Source organism: Aricia agestis, chromosome 22, assembly GCF_905147365.1.
Source record: "Aricia agestis chromosome 22, ilAriAges1.1, whole genome shotgun sequence".
NCBI classification, from domain to species: Eukaryota; Metazoa; Arthropoda; class Insecta; order Lepidoptera; family Lycaenidae; genus Aricia; species Aricia agestis.
Window position 1 is genome coordinate 1182764 of NC_056427.1, and position 20574 is coordinate 1203337.

The 20574-nt window shown below is 39.6% G+C and overlaps 1 protein-coding gene across 3 annotated transcripts in view; it reads right to left on the minus strand.

The window, feature by feature from the left end:
- Positions 1-20574, minus strand: part of LOC121738135 (heterogeneous nuclear ribonucleoprotein L) — a 445663-nt gene that overhangs the window by 27623 nt on the left and 397466 nt on the right. The window lies entirely within an intron of this gene.

Below are 20574 nucleotides of genomic sequence, written 5' to 3' on the forward strand. Positions count from 1 at the left end.
AACAAAAATCTGTAAAATTGAAAGCATGGTTGAAATTGTAACATTTGCTCACCGACTTCAAATGTATTAAAGAGTACCCGACCAATTAGATTTTGTAATAGTATTATTTAAGGTGAAAATATAATATAATTTAACTGCTTTCAGCTTTGTAGTGTCTTTTCCATTCATCAAAAACTCCAACTATCTATAACTATGATAGATTTAATCATTAATAATTCATAGTATTGAATTTTTTTCGAGAAATACAGTAATAACAAATATTGTTACATAAATAAACTTTTACATGGATGACTTTGCTACAAAGTTGGTCCATTTGAAGTCGGTTATTTGTTTGTTACTCGTATTGTTACTTGTGAGCATACGTACCACATGTTATGACGGTGCAGAAAGCTTGGCTACATCTAATAAAACTTTGCCTAGTGGTGTACTGATATAATTATTGTTTTAATAAAGGTGTTCTAGTTCTACTTTTTCCATATCTTTATTAACATCATAAAAACATTTTATTGTTGATTTTATTTCACTGTTAGAATTTATTGCAGCAGTTTTATAAGCGGCATGATTTGAAATTTGATTATTTCTTCAACTATTAAATTCTAGTTATTTTATAAGCTTAATATTACAATGCATAAAAAGAAGCTTAGACATATTATCTTAGTTGCAAATCTGGCGTAGCATTTAAGACATTAACTGCCCCATGTTATCTAAAGCTTAAGTAAAGGCTCAGAAGCATTTTTATTTATTTCTATTTACTTGTCAAAACTTCCTAAAAATCTACTAGTAAAAGATTTTGAGAACTATTGTTCTTAATTGAGTATGGTGCTATCTTTGTGTATATCTGATATCTATATTTGAAGAATTTATAAACGTATTTCTAAAAACTTTGCAATGATGGTCTAATATTACTGCCGTTTATCAAAAACAAACAACGACATCAGAATAACAGATGCCAGTGTCGCGACTATATCGATGATATTTCAACCTTTATATAAACTTTTATGTATTGTGTGCAGTTATGAAGTAACCCTCACCGGGTTATAACCGGGTTAAACTATAACCTGGGCTGTAAACTGGGGCGCCGGATGTACGTTAAGGGAGCTAGGGGGAAGTGACGTCACAGAGATACTTTATAATGATCGTAATAAGAGGTTATGGGTCAAGTTGATTTAAAGCACGGATGCTGCAAATTTTAAAGTAATTCTTACGAATGTTATAAATGCGAGAGTGTGTCTGTATGTCTGTCTGTTATGCCGCGGACGCACATGCGTCTATCGTACGAAGCTTCGTGCTATGAGACGATACCATTGGACGATACACGCAGATCGTCCAATGGGTGTCGTTTAAAGCACGAAGCACTACGCAGGTGCGGCGCGGGCATTAAATCTTCACGCTAAAATGGATTAACTAATTTGGATAAAATTTGAAAATTATTTCTGTCACAAAATATATTCTCCACCTTTTTTCAGTCATACAAATGTTTGTTTAACATTATTCATCCTTACGTGACAACCAATTTTTAAAGCCTTTCCCAGGACTTAGCATATTCCTACACCTAAGTCCTAAATACAGCTAAATAAGTACAGTAGGTTTACTAACATCACATCTATCTTTCTGTTTCTCTTTCACGTTAACTCTATAACTATTTTAATGAAACATATAATAATAGCTCCCACACCGGTTTCGGTGACGGTGGCCGGTTTCATTGAAACCAGGCCAGCTACGCAGGAGTAATTTTATAGTGCCCAAGTGTGTGCGCAGTACACAAGAGCACTCTCTATTCCTTTACTCTCATAGCCCAGTGGGTCGGAAGACCGACACGACCGGCGAGAGATCAGGCGCAGGACCGACTTTTTACATGCCCATCCGACGCATGGATCATCTTGATTGTCAGGCAATCAGGTGATCAGCCTGCATTGTCCTAACCAAACTTGGAAATAACATGTTTCCAACGCGGGAATCGAACCCACGGCCTCCGAGTCAAGAGCCGCGCTCTACACCACTAGACCACGGAGGCGTTAATGAAACATATGGATAAACTTGGAGTCTCAGCGATCAACACAAACATCTCAAATACAACAAGATGCAAATTTTCTCATGAATCGCATTTCTATACGATGCAGCGGGTATCTACGATCTAGTAGCTTATATTCCCGAGTATAATATTTCAGAAACTTCTCATCTTTGCTTGAAAGCATCGCATTATGTATTCCCTTTACAGAGTCTGTGTGATACAAATCGCTAGTATGTCTCTACGTGTGTACTATTATAGTTTTTCTGATATATTCATTTGGAACTCACGTTTTTAACCCCGGCGAAAAAAGAGGGGTGTTATAAGTTTCAGCTGTCTAGTATAAGCATGTTTGTCCGTGGCGTCGTAGCATTTAAACGGTGGATCCATTTTGATTTGGTTTTTGGTTTGAAAGCTGACATGATCGAGAGTGCTCCTAGCAGTAGTTAATCATCATCAGAGAGTCTGTGTGATACAAAACGCTAGTATGTCGTCTCTACGTGTGTACTATTATAGTTTTACGGATACTTTCATTTGGAACTCACGTTTTTAACCCCCGACGAAGAAATAGGGGTGTTATAACTTATAAGTTTCAGCTGTCTGTCTATCTATGTGTGTGTTTCATGGCACTGTAGAATCCAAACGGGTGGATCAATTTTGATATATATAGTTTTTTTTTGTTTGAAAGCTGATATGATCGAGAGTGCTCCTAGCAGTAGTTTATCATCATCAGCCCGCTCGTTGCTGGAAAAATTGTGTTTAACTAATTCATGAAATGTTGTAAGCAATTTTCAGTGACTTGATTCGTTTCATATTTAACATTCTGATTGAGGCCTTTCAAAGTATGATATGAGAGTTTCAAGTCAGAGGTTGTTTTTAAATTTCTTAATTTACTTATCATTATTATTAAATCTTAATTTGACAATGTCTTTCATTACAAAACTAGAAGATAGATATTAACAATTTCTGTGAACACAAACATTTCTTAATTTCTGAGAACACAAACATTTCTTCGGCGTCTCTAAGCGTATTACATCACGATCCTCTTAGCACATCTGTCTGTCTGTATGTCGTGCAAATGAGCTAATTTAGAACGTCTGAAAACTCAGTGCACTTTCTCATTTACCCTTTACAAAAGGAACAAGTTGAAATTGCCTTCAGCAGGCAAAACGCCTATACAATAAAATCCCAGAAAATGTTCAAAATCTACCCTTAAACAAATTTAAAAAAAAACAGTTAAAGAACGTTTGTGTGCTAAAGCGTATTATAAAATCAATGATTTCATCGAGGACAGCACACCTTGGGAATAGGGTGGCTCCATGCAGGTTACTTTCCTTTTATTTTTGTTACATAGCTGTAAGACATAACATTGTAATTTTCCATTTTTTTAGTAAAAGTGGGCCCCGTGCGAGTTTCTTACGCCGGTTCTTCTCGGCGGGGTAGTTCCCGAACCGGTGGTGGGCATCGCAGTTTCTTCGTTCGACTTTCAAAAAGTGTATCAGGATACCCATTTTGAATAAAAACATATTTTATTTTAATTTTTATTTTATTTAAAATAATATTGAACTTTGCGAGTAACACATCGTCACACCTACATTTCCTCTAGTTACGCAAATAATATTTTTTTTATTTTTCTACCCATAATAGGTCCCGTTTTTAACCCTAAAACCCTAAAAAGGGTATCGACTCGAATAATTCCCGATGTCGGAGGTTTTTAGGAGTCTAGGTCAATATTTTGGAGTGAGCCAATCAAAAGGAGTAGTGAAAAGAGGAACTTTAGACGAAAAAAATACGTGTAACACTCGGGGACTGCCGCGGTAAAGCTATTATTGCTTAGCATTTTTAATCAACTTATGCAATTATAATTAGCATACACGTTAAATGATACACGGCAACGCCGCACCGACTGGTCGGAGCGGAGGTGTTAGGTTTCTTGATTCTTCGTTACGGAATTACTTATTCAGTTTATATAGATTCGGTCGTCGTGCTCAAAGAAAGAAATATGTAATAGCTTAAAAACCTCAGAAATAAATATGAAGCACCAACTTTATGTAGGCTAGAGTAGTAAACTGCAATGTTATGATGATGATGGGATGGTGATGATGATGAGATGGTGATGATGATATGATGAGATGGTGATGATGATAATGACAATCCATTTCACGCGTCGCCGCGTCGGCCGCTAAGCAGGCAAATTGTCATCAAACGAGGACATTAAATATAACGTATTTAGAGTAACCTCAGATTAGTAAAATAATGCCCTGAGGCTAGGAAAGATTAAAATGAGGCTGCCAAGAATTCGTTTCATATTTCTACCAAACCCCCACAATTACAGCCATTCTAAAAGTTGACGTTCCTCTGCGGCTCAATTTGTTGAGTGTGTGGCAGCTCGAGCCGGGGGTCGCGGGTTCTAATCCCGCCGACGGAACAAACAAAAAGTTTTCAATGTTCCCGGGTCTGGATGTGTATTATGTTTAATATAAAAGTATTAAATATATTTCCGTTGTCTGGTACCTGTAACACAAGTCCTTCGGGTACTTAGCATGGCGCCAGACTGACGTGGTGTGAAACGTCTATAGATATATTATTATTATTATTATTATTATTATTAAAAGTGTGCCTCGCGGAGCCCTGGGGCTCCACAAATACCTTGTAGCGGCTCCGCGAGCGATACAAAAATTGTTTTTACAAATGTCATACTCATCAGACACCAGCATGGAAACAATTCATTCAAAGACATACATTTTTGGACTGGATTTCCTTCAAAAATGACACTTTTTAAAAGGCTTTCGCCACCAAAAAAGTTTGAGAACAGCTGTTGTATATTGGGTGTAACAAAAGAAAGTCGTGTTACTTTAGGGTGTATGGGGCAAACTGTGAAAGTAGCAGCGCCGAAAGAACACTTTCAGAATTGCTGCTCTACAATAAGACCCCGAAACTTCAGCCTACTAATTTAAGAAACATTCACCAAACTTATATTTTCTTGTGTAATGAATTCTTCGAACAAAACTGTCATAGAACGTGACACTGCGTCGTAGTGACTAGTGATTGGAATCTATATATCGATAACTAGATGACGAACCGTACATTTTTCCGGTATAAAAGTATCCTATGTCCTTTCCCGGGACTACTTATCTCCGTACCAAATTTCAGGAAAATCGGTTCAGCGGTTTAGGCGTGATAACAGAAAGACAGACAGACAAACAGACGGATACACTTTCATGGAGTTGCAGGAGTCATCTAGTTTTATATAAATTTTTGTCGGTCGCGGTCTTTTGCGGCAAAGATCGGAAAGTCACCTTAAGGGCCCTTCCACACGACGTTTTTTACGCGTTGTCGACGCGCGTTTCTGATGCGCGCGTCACCTGCGCGTTTTTATCGCGTTTTGGCAGATATTACACGCGCAAATAAACGACGACGGAACGACGGGTGGAGGAGGGGCGCGCGCGCCGTGTCCCCCACCGCGACACGAACGCGATATAAACGCGATACAGCTTGTATCGCGTTTATATCGCGCTTACAGCACGTCCTAGTTGCGTTCGAAAAACGTGCGTTTGTATCGATACAAAAATAAGGATCGTGTGTAAAGGTTAAAGCGTGTCGGCTTCCTTGCGTTTGTATCGATACAAACGCGCGTAAAAAAAACGTCGTATGGAAGGGCCCTTAGTTATTATTTTTTTTTCAATATTGCTTCCTCAGTCGCAACTCATAATCTTCTCACTGAGCCTAATAATCTACAAAGATATAAAATCACTCGTTTATAACGGTAATTACGATTTTCCTATCGAAATTTTCACTCAGGCCGGCGCAGGGGCGAAAGTTGTAAAATTTCAGTAAACAAAAAGGCCGTTAACTGTTACCCTTAACGACAAAACTCATTATAACAAATGGGGGTTTTATTAATGTTTTTACGCTCTTTTCTCTCATTCGAACCATTTTTGTTCTCAATTTTTTAAATCCTCTTAAGTTTATTTTTTGCTATAGCTTTGTAACGTTAGTCATAAGGGACTGAGGATTCTATTATCGATTTTATTCTTTAATATAAAAAAAAATACGAGTACGTATGGCACTTCGCGACTGCGTCGGTAAAATTATTGCATAGCATTTTTTATCAACCAATTATAATTCGCACAAACCGGGTTGCCAGATGCCCGGTATTTAAGCGTACAGTCCGGTATTTTTGAGGCCTGTCCGGTAAAAAATTGACGGTCATACCGGACAGAACAATGTCCGGTATTTTTAGGAAAGTTGGTGTTACTGGTACCTAGTTTTAGGTGATTTAATTTTTTTTAGAAGCTCCTGCCTTACCTTTATTTCGTGCGAACCACACCGCGACGGCGACCACAATTTAATGACCGCATTTTAAAATATAAAAAACTGTATTTTTGCGACCCACCATGTCTAGTCGCACGCACCCAACAGACCGGAACTGCAGCGGTGCGGCATCGCCGCACTCTACGAGTGCCGGCAGACGTGAATAGCGTCGCCGCGCTGAGCCATGTCACGGCAAGCTCACGTCAATGAAGCGAATCTATTGGTTTTCAAAAATACATCCCTCCCAACATCTCTGCTGGAAACCCAGCCTAAAAATCTATCGACAACTAATTATGTGTCATCCCTACAATATTAGGAGAGTTTTGTGCCATTTTTACATATAATTGAATAAAATATCGGCCCGGAGAGCCGGCTCGGTGACATGAGTGCCGCTTGAATACTAATGTAGAGGGGCCGTGGGGCGGCGCGGACGGGCGACAGAAATTTGTCGCCGCGACTGAAAAGACTGCATTCCGCCTCCGTATCACGTATCTTGCGAGAGCAATGCGATAGCAATTATTGCGCGATATTTGCTCCAAAATCGCAATTTCGTATCACGTTTCAGCCAAAACAATACGATTGCAATCGATCACTATACATACTCGCGCGATTTTGCTAGTGGATTGTTGATCGCTATTTTTACGTGATAAGGTAGCCGATTCTGGCGCAAAGCGACCGCGACCGACAACAGTCAAATAAAATTCCACTTTATGCCATAGTTTCAGTTTTATTTTCTACCGATATTGGTAGCGACCCATGCCAATTGCCAACGCTGCTTCGTTGTGGCGTATGGCAAAGTGAAACCTATAGCCTAGGTCATAAAGTGGCATTTTGTTTGAATTTTTGTTGCACTCGCTTGCTGCGAGAATCGGAAAGTCACCTAAAGTTGTCGCTACGACTTTTCGTAGTTTTAAGTCTTGAATCAAAAGGAAAATTTTGGATCTTTTTATACGCCCGATAAAAACAGTGCTGTTATAAGTTTAACATGTCTGTTTGTCTGTGTTTCTGTCCGTGGCATCGTACCATCCAAACGGGTGAGCCGATTTTTCATTTAATGATGTGACATTACATAGCTTGAAGTAGCAAAACAATGCAGTATAACATCACACTTGTAAAACCTGTCTCTGAGTTCAGCAACTTTAATTCAAAGACACACCTGGGTAACCCTACTGTATATCACTTACACTGTGTCGTTACCTCCTCCACTCGCCATTACAGACCAATCAAATAAAATTGCGGTTCAAATGTACCGGAGTGGCCTCAGATGGCCGGGAAAAGGCCGCGAATGGCCTGAAAAACGAAAAAAAAGCAAAAGGCCCGAAAATGACTCGAAGCGGTGTAACACAGCCTATTTTGGGAATAGTCCCTCGCACTCGAAACAAAGAACTACGTATGAGAAATTGAAGCGATTTTGAAGGCAATTACTATAGTCTATTAAAACCATCAAGTTCGACGACCTCTGTGGCTCAGTGGGTGGCTTAAGCCGGGGGTCGCGGACTCGCGGGTTCGAATCCCTTCGACGCGCGAACAAAAAAGTTAATGTTCCTGGGTCTTAGATGTGTATTAAATATGTTATGTTTAATATAATAAAAATCTTAAATATAATATGTATAGTATAAAAGTATTAAATATATTTCCGTTGTCTGGTACCCGTAACACAAGTCCTTCAGGTACTTAGCACGGGGCCAGACTGACGTGGTGTGAAGCGTCTATAGATATTATTATTATTATTATTATCTGCACTATACGGCGACATGCAGGAGTATCTTCATACTTCATTTAGAGATATTTTAAATAACTTGAACGAAGCATAAGAATGCAGTTTCAAAATAATTAACATCGCAAGAGCGTATACTGTCTCCTTGGCGTAAGATTGCTCAGTTAATCTACTGAATATCAATACTGTGATGTAATCGCAAATATGAAGTTCGTGCCATACGATCATATCTCATGGATTAGACTACAGATCACTTATATAATAATTATTATCATAAAAAAAATTATGTAGTTCTGTGGCACGTTTTATGGTTCCAACTGTCGATTACTAGTAAAATTATCATTCATGTTTCTTACTATAATAAAAAACAAGTGATTCCTAGTATACTTCATAGAAAGGGTAAAACATGAAACACCTACGAGTGAAGTATGGGATAGAGTAAGTCAATTGATGTTGTTATAGAAAAGGTCGCGGTGCAGGCGGATATACTGTGGACACGGCCATGAGCGGGAGCGATTTTAAGATGACAAGCGATCAACGCGCATTAACAACAAGCGAGTTAAGTTTGAAGCCGGACACTACTGGTTTCTATGTATAAAGGTACAAGTTGGAAGCCGGCTACATGAAGCGGCAGCAGACGACGTGTCGTCGCGACACTACTGGTTCCTATGTATAAAGGTACGAGTTGGAAGCCGGCTACATGAAGCGGCAGCAGACGACGTGTCGTCGCGACACTACTGGTTTCTATGTATAAAGGTACAAGTTGGAAGCCGGCTACATGAAGCGGCAGCAGACGAAGTGTCGTCGCGACACTACTGGTTACTATGTATAAAGGTACAAGTTGGAAGCCGGCTACATGAAGCGGCAGCAGACGAAGTGTCGTCGCGACACTACTGGTTCCTATGTATAAAGGTACGAGTTGGAAGCCGGCTACATGAAGCGGCAGCAGACGAAGTGTCGTCGCGACACTACTGGTTACTATGTATAAAGGTACAAGTTGGAAGCCGGCTACATGAAGCGGCAGCAGACGAAGTGTCGTCGCGACACTACTGGTTACTATGTATAAAGGTACAAGTTGGAAGCCGGCTACATGAAGCGGCAGCAGACGACGTGTCGTCGCGACACTACTGGTTTCTATGTATAAAGGTACGAGTTGGAAGCCGGCTACATGAAGCGGCAGCAGACGACGTGTCGTCGCGACACTACTGGTTCCTATGTATAAAGGTACGAGTTGGAAGCCGGCTACATGAAGCGGCAGCAGACGAAGTGTCGTCGCGACACTACTGGTTACTATGTATAAAGGTACAAGTTGGAAGCCGGCTACATGAAGCGGCTGCAGACGACGTGTCGTCGCGACACTACTGGTTCCTATGTATAAAGGTACGAGTTGGAAGCCGGCTACATGAAGCGGCAGCAGACGAAGTGTCGTCGCGACACTACTGGTTACTATGTATAAAGGTACAAGTTGGAAGCCGGCTACATGAAGCGGCTGCAGACGACGTGTCGTCGCGACGCTACTGGTTTCTACGTATTTCTATGAAAAGTGTCGCTAGCTTCGAGTCGCTAGTTGCGGAGGGTGTTTCATAGAAATACATAGAAACCAGTATTATCGTGACGACTCGTTTCCAAATTGTACCTTTAGGCTGGATTTATTATAATTCGCTCGAACGAGTAGTTTGGCTGATGCACCGCGAAATCACGTTTTGACGTGGGAGAGCCATGCTTCGGCATGAATGGGTCGGCTCGACCGGAGAAATACCACGTCCTCACAGAAAACCGGCGTGAAACAGCGCTTGCGCTGTGTTTCGCCGAGTGAGTGAGTTTACCGGAGGCCACCGACCACACAACCACTAGACACCTAATGTTTAATTTTTCGCATTGAATGCATTCTGGCAACTAGCTGAGGTAGACGAAGCGGGGGTGCAACGCCGTGATTGGCTAATTGACGTGCATGTGTGTGGCACAATGAAAGTTAGTGATGTGCATAGCATATTTCGGTCGATACACATATCGATAAATAAAATTGGCTTGAAAATAAAAACAATTAACAAAGTTCTTTTGTTTAAAAAAAAAACACTTTTTAGATAATATAAGTATCGATTTATTGTTTATTTAATTAACCATTTTAAACATAAGCCTTATATTACTAACTGTAAAATATTAGGTACTAACAGTGATAGTTGTAAGTAACAAGATTATCAATACAGCTTGTAACAAAACTAAGTGATAATACTTTAGAGTGTGTACGTATTCCTTGTAGAGTGACACTGTAGAGTGTTCACTGTGAAAGTAGCAGCGCTGAGAGAAACTAGCTAATAGTACTATCCATATCCATACTAATAATATTATATTGTAAAAAAACTCGCAAACAAAAAAGGTTCCCTGTAGACTATTGTTATTGTTAACACGTGTTTACCAAATGGCTTCAAATGTACCTGAACAATGCTAAGTGTTAGCATTGTTCAGGTGTTGAAGTAACTATTTTTAGATAATATAAAATACAGCTCACCAAAAGTGGCAAAAATAGTGTTGGTATTGCTGATTTTATCAAACGCCGTCGATTTTTCATTACTATGAAACAGTCTTCTGTAAAATGACTTGAACAAATCACACTGTACTTTGATGGCATCCAATCGTCTCGTTTGGTTGCATCGATCCACTTCCCCTTTATGTTTCCATCTTGAGGATACCTTAAATCATTAATACCATATTATGTACAAGTATGTAGGTAACGTAAACCACATTTTTAATCAAAATATGTTCAGAGTTCAGTCACTCACAAACACTTTCAGCTTAAAAATTATAAATTAAAAAAAAAACTAGATAAGTACCTAAGTTAAAATTTTTGTGAAGTTTTTGTGTAAACTTTAGTGTAAATATAATTATAGGTAGCACTTATATAGACGGGGGTCTATATTTCATTCCTTCGCGTCTTCGTCTATATTTCAAAAATAAAATGCGAAGATAACCTCATCGATAACGAAAATGCACAACACTAGTTACATGCGCCCGAGACGCTAGAAAGAACCCATAACCAGTGAACCGTGAACTCCGCGCTTACGAAAAATATTTTTCGTTTTCTTGTTTCTCGAAAACAAATAAAAGAAATAGTTACTTACAAATGAAATGTTATCCCATCTTTCTTCATATTTGACGTGGTGCTTTTTTTACCGCACCATTTAATGCTACATTGAGGCATTTTGATATTTTTTTTCACAAAAAAGCAAGCGTCCGCACAGGTCACAGTAGTGGTAAACACTGATTGAGTATTTCCGCGCCGGTCTTTACATCAGAACTATAAGACTGATGTGTTGACAGAAGTCATTCGCCTGTCATAAGGTGTCTAGTGGTTGTGTGGTCGGTGCCGGAGGCCCAATCCCCTACCCTATTCCCTTCCCTACCCTCCCTTATTCCGTTCCCTTTCCATCCCTGCTTTCCCCAATTACCCTATTCCCTCTTAAAAAGCCGGCAACGCACCTGCAGCTCTTCTGATGCTGCGAGTGTCCATGGGCGACGGAAGTTGCTTTCCATCAGGTGACCCGTTTGCTCGTTTACCCCCTTATTTCATAAAAAAAAAAAAAAAAATCACAAGCGGTTGTTCGCGCCGCTATTTAAATAAATCCTTACATACATTTGCGTGTGATCTCGTGGTAAAGGTGACGCCGCGTTAAAATAAAATAAATAAATAAAATAAAAATTGTTTTATTTCTGAATAAATTTGAATCAAATATTTTCAGAATGTTGAACTACATGTTGCCTACCACCGGTTCGGGAACTAACCCGGCGAGAAGAACCGGCGTAAGAAACTCGCACGGGGCCACTTTTTAGTAAAAAAGTGGAAAATTTGTCTTTTAAAAAAATAAAATTTACAATGTAAATAACTTAATCTATACAATATGAATACACAATTGTAAGTCACATATAATAAATGTAGAAGCAGCCTTGCAAGCAGCCATCCTACTCCCAAGATGTGCTATCGTTTAGGAAATCTTTGACCGTATAGTAGGCTTTGGCACACAAACGTTCTTTAATTACTTTTTTAAATTTATTAATTGATAGATTTTGAACGTTTTCCGGGATTTTATTGTAAAGGCGTATACATTGACCTTTAAAAGATTTACTTATTTTGCTAAGTCTGATCACTGGTATTTCCAGCTTGTGCCTATTTCTAGTGTTTCTACCGTGACTATCACTTTTAGTTTTAAATTTAGTTAAATTCTTTCTAACATACAATACAATAAAAACCGTGTTGGATATGTTTTAGATTGCTTGTTTTCTATGAGAGGCCGGCCCGGCGCGGCCTCTCATAGAAAACAAGCAATGGAACAGCAAAAAATGGAAAGGGCGTAAGCGACAAAATGGTTTTTGTCGCGTTACTTAAAAACGTGTATGCCTGAACCAATTTATGTACAAATTTTGGAAGCTTAAATCACTCTCCTCTGTTGGCAAAATAGGAATCCCTTTTTTACAGAGGTCTTTTTGATTGATTATTCTGTGTTATAAAAGTTGACCAATCGTGTTATGCTATGGGTAATTCAAAGACAAAGACATGATGAATACTGACAATGAACTTTAATTTAAGGCGTCGAGCACTAAGCCACTAAGCACCGATAAAGCATGTCAGTTGTCAGCTTTAAAAAAATAACTACATCACAATCGGTCCACACGTTTAAATGCTACATTTACACGGACAGACAGATATAATAAATAAAATATCTTTTTATTCAAAATGGGTATCATGATACACTTTTTGAAAGTCGAACGAAGAAACTACGTTGCCTACCATCCGGTTCGGGAACTAGCCCGCCGAAAACAACCGCCAGACATGTCAAACTTATACCTCTCTTTCTTCTTTTTCTAAATGGATGAAATTTTCGAAAGATAAATCCTCCTAACATCCGTAACACTCCTTTAACGCAATCCCGAAAACCGCTCCGCTCCTCACCATATCCTCAAACGCGTCTAATGGACGGAAGCTCCTCTCCCCCCACTTTCCCCCACTTCTCCCCCCTCCCCCAGGTCTACAGGGTCTACAGGAAATTGCGGCCCGCACCTGCCCCGCCGCGGCAATTAGGAAGCCCGGGGGCTGAGGTGACGTCGCGTTATGGAGGAGACTCATTGTAACGAGATTTTTTATAATTTTACTGGTCGTAGTGATATTGTAAATGTGGCTGTCTGTCTGTAGTCACTTTACACTTAAGCTGCTGAATCGATTTGAATAAAATTTGGTAAGGAGATACTTTAAAACCCAGGATAGGCCGAAGAATAAATTTATCGTGGTATGATTTCGGCGCAATGGAATTGCGGGCGTCATCTAGAAAATAAAAATAAAATGAAATCATAATAAATAATATAAATACGAAAGTTTATGTCTGTCTCTTACCTCTTAAAGGTCACAGGCCACAGCACACATAATATCAACTCGGAAAAGGATCGGCACCGTGTCGCTTCGAGCCGTTCAATATTGTTTGTATGAAACTCCATACTACAACGTAATCGCCTCGCCTCGGAAGGGGACAGCGGTCGGCGAGCCGTAAGCGAGGCGTCGCCTAGCCGTAGCCGAGTTGACGTACAGGCGCTACAGCTGATACGCTTTGGTTACGTGTATAGATACGTTAGGTTGACGCCTGATTGACGCCTGGTTGACGTCTGGTTGACACCTGGTTGACGGCGAGGCGAAGGCGATAACGTGACGATCCCTTTCCGAGTTGATATGTGTGCTCAATCTTTAGGCTTAAACAACAGACCTATGTTAGTCCAATCGGGTTCGAATGGTCTCTTGCGTATGCCAAACTTTATGGCCAAAATACGTTTATCGCGCGGGAACCGTACATTTTCGGGATAAAATGTATCCTATGTCCTTTCCTGGGACTCAAAGTATCTCCATACCAAATTTCAGCAAAATTGGTTCAGCGGTTTGAGCGTGAAGAGGTAACAGACAGACAGACAGACAGACACACTTTCGAATTTATAATATTAGTATGGCTTGACCAATTACAAAGGTGGTTTCCAAATCTTTATACAAAGGCGTTTAAAAAATCTGATAAAATTAACGTAAACTCAAATTAGAGGGAGAACTCAAGCTAAAAATAAGATTTTTGCGTCTTAATTTAATCTAATTATTTGAAAATTGTCGACGAAAATAAATTAAACGTTTGAATACCTACCTAATTAATACGAGACGGTACCTAATTATTTAGTCATTCGAAAATCCTTGTCTTCAGCCTACAACATCTTTTAATAAATAATTAAATTGAAATGTAAATAAAGAGGCACTTAATGCTAATTAACAATTAAAACGTGTGGGCTGTGGCCGCAGTACAGCTGCTATTGCATGGCATTTTTTATCAACTTATACAATTATAAATCGCATATGTGTAGTCGCACGCATACAAACACCGTGCCGAAGTCTGGCATCGCCGCAACGTCGGAGTGCTTAGTGGTTAGTGAGTGTTAGGTTTTTTCGTTACGGAATTTCTTGATTCGGTCACCGCGCTCAAAAGCCCGCGATAAAAGCTATGCAATAGCCAATAGCTCACAATTTTAATTCTTCATCTAATAACGTAGGTAGTAGGAACTTGCATTCTGCCTCAGGAGTCATGAGTCATGGCTCTCTCTATGGCGGGCGCCAGACATGTGATCAAACACGCAAATTCGCCAAGTGTGGCACTGACGTAATACTTTGCCTATTTATGCAAAGTTAATTGCTGGCATTTTCCTATTTGTGCAAAGTTTGCTCAAACTTTGAAGGCCATGTCTGGCGCCGGGTTATTACTTTCGATTGTTGAAAATAAAGGCAAACGTAAAAAGGACCTTCTTGGTCTATTTAATGAAAAAAAGTGGCAATCCCACTTCTGATATTATCAATCTACCCTCAAATATTAATTCATCAAGTCTTCGTTCAGGATATAGGCCAATCACTTACACACCTGGCCTGGGGCCAGCAGGTAGTGCCAGGTTTTCGGGTTATGGTGTCTTATGTAAGCATAGGCGCCGTTCCGCCTGCATGGTCCAACGGTTAACTTGGCTCGAGGGTTGTTAGTTTGATTCGCGCGTTGGAATTTTTTTTAAAGTTTGGTTGGGACAACGCAGCTGATCGTCTGATTGTCTGACAAGATGATCCATGCGTTTTGTTTCCTCTTGAGTTGTTGAGTGAGTCACTTTATTGATTTAATTGAAATTTGGATTAGGTTATACTTGATGCCAGTTTCTGCGCCATAAATGAATTTCTGCGCGAAAAACTTATAACTAATAACGTTTTAAACTTTCCTAATAACACAATATAAAAGTTAAATTGCTCAATACAATAAAAGACGTCGGGCGATAAAAAGTTCTGCGGGAGACCCAACACAGACTTCCCAAGTTTCCACATAGTGACATTTTTGACATAGTCAAGATATTGAGAAGAAAAGGAGAGAGAGGAGAAAAATAAGTATATAAGATGTAGGAGTTTTTCAGCACAAAACAATATGATTCATCTAAAAAAAGAGAATTTATTCATTAAAAACAATAATTTACACTTTACTTAACAATTATAATAGAAAATTTTATTATATGATAGAAAATAATATTAAGAAATTATTAGGCTATTGCTTAGCTTTTATCACGGACGTTGCGGCGAATCAAGAAATACCGTAACGGAAATAAACCTAACACTCCCTACTCCAACCGGCACAGCGTTGCCGTGCATCGTCTAACGTCGTTTCAGTTCGACAGACTACAGCACGGTGTTTGTGTGCGTGCGACTAGACGTATGCAAATTATAATTGCATAAGTCGATAAAAAATGCTATGTAATAAGTTTACCGCGGCAGTCTCCGAGTGCCACAAGTATTTTTTTTTTGGAATACACGATGCGGCGCTGAAAATCAAAAATCTTATGATGCTTCATCACGCCTACAAATGAAGGACCACTACAGGCGACCACGAACGGGTATATTCGTTTATGGTTGTCCAGATCGATGATACACATCATGGCCCAAAGTTAGGGCCTTAAGAGGAGTCCACACCGCCCTTTTTTCCATACAAACGTTGTCCCCTGTTTCCTCCCTGGATAATGCTAGTAGAGTTATAATTTTTTTCCTGAAAATCTACGGCCACTAATACAATGTCCCTATGTTTTCTTTTTTTTTTCATAATTTAATTGTTAAATAAGATATGAACGTTCAAAAACCCAAAAAATGGCCAGATTTTCCTCTGTGTTCGGTAAAGTTCGGTAAAGTATCGGTAAAGTTTTGGAGAAGGAATCAGGGGACAACGAATCGTTGATTTTCTGGATTTTCTGCAGTTGTCTCTATCGCGTTCTGCGGTATAGGCTTGAGGTAAGGAAGACAGCTATAGATATTACACGTACTTTTTATTCATTTCTCTAGCCCCTGGTGTATCCTCTTAAGGCTGCGTTTCCACCAGAGATGTGTTGCGAGGAATGTGTCTTTGAGATCCAATAGAATCGCCGCGCTGAGCGAGGTCACGACAAGCGTACGTCAATAAAGCGATTCTATTGGTTCTCCAAAACACATTCCTCGCAACACATCTCTGGTGGAAACGCAGCCTTAGACTCAGAAAATATGACTTCTTCGCCGTTACAACGTTGCATTAGACTTGCAAAAACGTCAGAATTTTCAACAGCGAAGTGACTCGACTTCTACCGTTTAAATCTTAAAATCATAACTTATTAAAATTCCACCACTCGTGCCGAGGGGTCCGGGATTAGCATTACAACGGCCAGTCTGTAGCCACAGTGTATTGATACACAGTAGAGTGAGAATACGTTTCTACCAGAGAAAAGCGTAACAATGGACTAAGAACCAGTAGAATTGCTGTGCTAAACAAAAACTTAGTCCTAGCTACGCATCTCGGCTACAATGGACAAAATGCCAATAAATTCCAAGATCGGGATAATAATTGGCGCTTGTTGAGAAGGTACTTTCAGCAATGGACGGCGTTGAATGACAATGATATTAAAGTTGACGGCTGATTTCTTAGGTTTACGCGAGTATCACTCATTATATTACAAGGTTCAAACACTTACGGATTTAGTCGCGGAGGACTTTTATTAATCCCGACGTTTCGGCTGCTTTACAGCGGCCGTGGTCACGGGTGGACTGAGGTGACAGGCGTCCAATTTATTGAAGTTCTTCAACTACCCGAAGATTCATCAATTTTTGTTTGCGTTCCGATCTACGCAGAACGAGCTTACAGTGTCATGAAGCCGAGGTTTCCTAGATTTGTGTTTTAGTTTATTTATCACTGGATCCCAACTAGATGGCAGCACCCAACCATTTTCGCGGTTAAAATTAGGGTGTTTTTTAATTTCAATGGCCTCGCGTATCATTCTTGGGCGGTATCTTGCTTCTTTTGCCAGTACTTGTGGCTTATCAAATCTTATGTAATGGCGAGGTTGATCCAGTGTGTGTTCACAAATTGCGGACTTGGTGTTCCTATGGTGTTTGACATCTGCAATGTGTTCCTTGATGCGAGTTTTTACGCTATAAAGTAGCCGAAATGTCGGGATGAATAAAAGTGCTCCGCGACAGAATCCGTAAGGGTTTGAACCTTGCAATATAATTGACGGCTGAGTTACTTTCAATGTCAGCCAAAACTTAGTGCATTATACAAATATATGCAGGGTATTACGGACACGAATGAGTTGTTTCGCATCTGCAAGTTATCTGAAATTACGCTTGTGGGCGTACGACGTGCGGTCCAGTATCCACCGTCCAGCATGAATATTGTCTACTGTATGTTTCTATACTGTGGTCTGGACTCAGCATCTCGGCTATTGTAATTTATACAAGTTTTGTGCGAGTTTGAAGGTATTAGTGAGGGTAAGAATAGAGAAAATGGCATGAAAAGATCCGTCCTTACTAATATTATAAATGCGAAAGTTTGTCTCTCTGTTACCTCTCCACGATTAAACGGCTGAACCGATTTAAATAAAATTTGGTATGCAGATACTTTGAGAGACGGGAAAGGACATATAATATTTTTTGTAGCAGAAAAATGTACGGTTCCTACGCGATAACCCAATTTCAGCGCAACAGAATTGTGGACCTTAACTAGAACTATAACGGGCTGAGAAATAGTATAAAAGTTTGAGATAAGAATTATCGCTATCTTATACCAACGAAACCGCGTATTTTTTTCTTCGTGTCATCATGGCACAAAAATAGAGTTTTGTTCCAAGTACTTTTATCAAAGTTAAACAATCTATCTTCATAATCGCACAAAAACTGACAGACACCACACCCCATCATTATACCATCACCAACAGAAGCAAAACGTCGGCATCCAACGCGGAGCGTTAAAAAAAAGTTGTGAAAAAAAAACTTTTCCGCCAACAGCAAATTTATTCGCGCGCTTTTTCAAACCGCAGTCAGATGTTTTTTATTCTGTTACACAGCCCAGCTCTGTTAAAAACTTTTGTAATGGACGTTTTGTGAGGGGAGAGAATTTCTAATCACTGTAAGTATGACATACTGTGGTAGATTAATTAAGTGTGCCCCAATTTGTCACAAGTTGTGTTGTCAACCAAGTTCCACAAAATTAAGGATCCTGTGGCACTTGTGTGACAACACGGTGGTGACTAGTGACACAATAGTGGAGGCGTGAGTGTCTCCACTTTATATACAACAGCTGTATTTCTAGTGACACTTTACTGAAAAACCATAGTTTATAATAGACATGGCATTTCGAGACAAAATAAATTGCCCCGATTCCGTGTAGTTTGGAGCCATTTGACAGTTGACACTGACTAGGCTGGCGTAACTTTTTCTTGTATGAAGATTTGATGCCATAAAATCGTAAGTTATAAAATCTTTGTGTCAAATACTATCATTAGTTTTAAACATTACGAACAACAGTGGCGTAGTTTAAAAGTTTCTGAAAATTTAAGCAATTTATCATACTTTCAAGTAACAATTTATAAACATAAATTATAGATATCAGATACATAACATGTGGTATGTATGTTTGGCTGTATGTTATGATCTCGGTAACATGTCAGAGGAAAATAAAGAAAAGTATGGCACATAATATAAAATAACATTGAAAACTCTATCATTGTCTTGTTTAAACGTTAGTATATTTTAAAGAGTTCCCTCGATTACTCATAGATCTCATCTTCAGATCACCACTTTTGTGAACATGGTACCAAAGTCGAATAACACTTTATACAACAAAAGAAAATTTTTGAAAATCTGTTCACAAACGGCGGAGTAATCGTTGAACATACAAAAATATTTTCAACTGTACGAGTACACATAATACTTTTATTAAGGACAATAATAGCATTTTCTATTTAATATCACGCAATTGTAATATAATAATTACAACAATCGATAAGTAAATTATACCACTTTTTTAGTATTTAAAACTGGATCGTAAATAGAATAAATATAGGCCTCACACGACTTTTAGATCGCGCAATCGGCGCATTCCTTGTCCCACCAAAGAGACATACAAATCAAAGTGCATTTTCCCCTTCCATTTTTGGGGAGCGATCTAAAAGTTTTGGGCGGTATTTACATTAATAAATTAAATTAATAAAAGTGATATAATTTATTAGTCAGTTGGGACAAGACTGCCAAAAAGAATGCCAAAATACCAACTCCATATATAGGACTTAGTTAAAAAGAACCCGGCCAAGCGCAAGTCCCATTACTCTTTGGGTACGGAACCCTAAAAAGCTTCAGGAGCTTTATTTGCTTGATTTTGGCGACAGCTCCACCGCGCCATCTTGCCCCAACGGAGAGCTGAGTGTGAGTTTCGATCACTTCTTACCGTAAGTACTTTAACGATTTTATATGTCGTCATATTAGTTACCATTGTTTGCCATTAGAGGCGCTATTTTAATGTGATACAAATAGAGTAAACTTCTCCATTATTAGCAGTTATCCTATTATTGGCAATGAAAATACTAGCAATGCCAATATTAGGACTTTCTGTAGTATCTTTAAGTGCAAATAATTGGGTGTTTTACCAGAGTAGACAGAACTAAAGAGTACCTCGAATTCAAACAAACGGGCGAATATACGCGAGTTGGGCGCGACTGTCACTTTCGACATGTTTCACAATGCTTAGGGCCAGGCCACAATGGACTTGGGAGAGCCATGCTTCGGCACGAGTGGGCCGGCTCAACCGGAGAAATACCACGTTCTTATAGAAAACCGGCGTGAAACAGCGCTTGCGCTGTGTTTCGCCGAGTGAGTTTACCGGAGGCCCAATCCCCTACCCTATTCCCTTCCCTACCCTCCCTATTCTCTTTCCTTCCCATCCCTACCCTCTCCTATTACCCTATTCGCTCTTAAAAGGCCGGCAACGCACCTGCAGCTCTTCTGATGCTGCGAGTGTCCATAGGCGACGGAAGTTGCTTTTCCTCAGGTGACCCGTTTGTTCGTTTGCCCCCTTATTAAAAAAAAAAAAAACTACGACGTCGCAGAACGCATCGTGAAAATTTCCGACGCGTCAGCGACATTTCCGATGAAATTTTTGCGTTGTAATAACGCATCGCATTTCTGTGCGATGTTGTTTTTGCG